This window comes from Otolemur garnettii, unplaced genomic scaffold, assembly GCF_000181295.1.
Source record: "Otolemur garnettii isolate 467f Iridium unplaced genomic scaffold, OtoGar3 scaffold00003, whole genome shotgun sequence".
NCBI classification, from domain to species: domain Eukaryota; kingdom Metazoa; phylum Chordata; class Mammalia; order Primates; family Galagidae; genus Otolemur; species Otolemur garnettii.
Genome location: NW_003852398.1, coordinates 33,896,502 through 33,898,176, shown reverse-complemented (window position 1 = coordinate 33,898,176; position 1,675 = coordinate 33,896,502).

Sequence of the window (1,675 nt, the reverse complement as noted above, 5' to 3'; positions counted from 1 at the left end):
ATGACAACCAACAGCTCTCACTGGTCTCCAACCACTTATGTGAAAAGTCTTGCTCTGTAGGAGGGAGAAGAAATGTCTAGAAGTAGATGGAAGGTCTTGCGCACCCCACCCACTCCCTTGGACTAGACTTAAGCATTGTGTAGATAAAGGGGCTTATAGCAAGAAGCTGATGGAACAAATCGAGATGGACTTCCCGAGATTCAGGGACAAGCAGAGCTGCTTGATATCAGATAAGCTGATAAGCTCAGAAGAAGCCTATCCTAGTGCTAGCTCTGCGAAAACACTGCCTGTGGCCCAGAAGTGCCATTGTCCTCTCATGATAGTTGAGGCAGAGGTGATGAATTCTCTTCTAAGGGGATTTGGGAGCTCAGACACAAAGAATTGGGACCAAAGATTAAAAAAAAAAAAAGGCTGGAGGCGTCCTGGTGATGTAGGCACAGGCTGGTTTTGTGAGCCCTTATGAGGGTCCTAACAGGGATTCCCAGGCAGAACCGAGATAATCTGAGGAGAGCAGATTTTTCACCATTGCACAGGTGGGTCAGTATAGCTTGTAGCCAGATGGGCTATAGGAAGAAACATGGATGTTCCTTGAGAAGGCCTCTTGGCTCCTGGAGGATGTGACTGGGCAGACCCTGCTGACAGTTCCCCGATATCCATTCTCTGAGTCTTCCTTTTAGTAATAGGCTGTCTCACCTTGAGGTTGGCTGCTCTCTAGGGGCTACGTTTGTCTGCTTCCCTTATGGTGAGGAGTGGCCATGTGACTAAATTTGGCCAACAGAATGTGAGCAAAAGTAATACATTCATCCTCTGGGTGATAACATTGAATATAAACTATATATTTTTTCTTCCTATAAATTAGAATATGGATATGGTGGAGCTGGATCTTCTACCTTGTGGTCAAGGGTAATACTCTAGGACAGAGTGATGATGCAAATATTATACATCTTCCGTATCTGCACTGTTAAATAGTCACTAGCTGCATGTGACTCTGAGGCATTTGAAATATAGCTAGTGCAATTGAAGAATTTAGTCGTTTTCATTTTATTTAAATCTTTAATTAAATAAAATAGCTACCTGTAGCTAATAGCTAGGGTTTTAGATAGTATAGCACTTTGGAGATGTCTAGACAACAAGCTAGAAGGCATCTGGGTACCTGGACCACCTCATGAAACAGAGATCTCCCTGTCCTCCAGGCTTCCTAAGCTCAGACTTTCACATGGTAGAGATGAAAATGTCTACCTTGTTCAAACTGTTATTATTTGGTCTTTGTTAAAACAGCTGAACAAATGCCTCAACTAATGCAATAACTGCAAATTAGGGTGATTTTACAGAATGGTTTAGCATTTTTAAATGACACAAATAGCACAAAGGAATGTAATGAAAAGTAGGAGGTGAGAGGCTAGGCCTAGTGGCTCACACCTATAATCTTAGCACTCTGGGAGGCCCTAGCAGGTGGATTGCTTGAGTTCAGGAGTTTGAGACCAGCCTGAGCAAGAGCAAGACCCCATCTCTACTAAAAATAGAAAAACTAGCCAGGCATTGTGGCAGGTGCCTGTAGATCCAGCTCCTCAGGAGGCTGAGGCAAGAAGGATCGCTTGAGCCTTGGCCTTTGAGGTTGCTGTGAGCTATAACACCATAGCACTGTAGCCTGGGGCAAAAGAGTGAGACTCAGTCT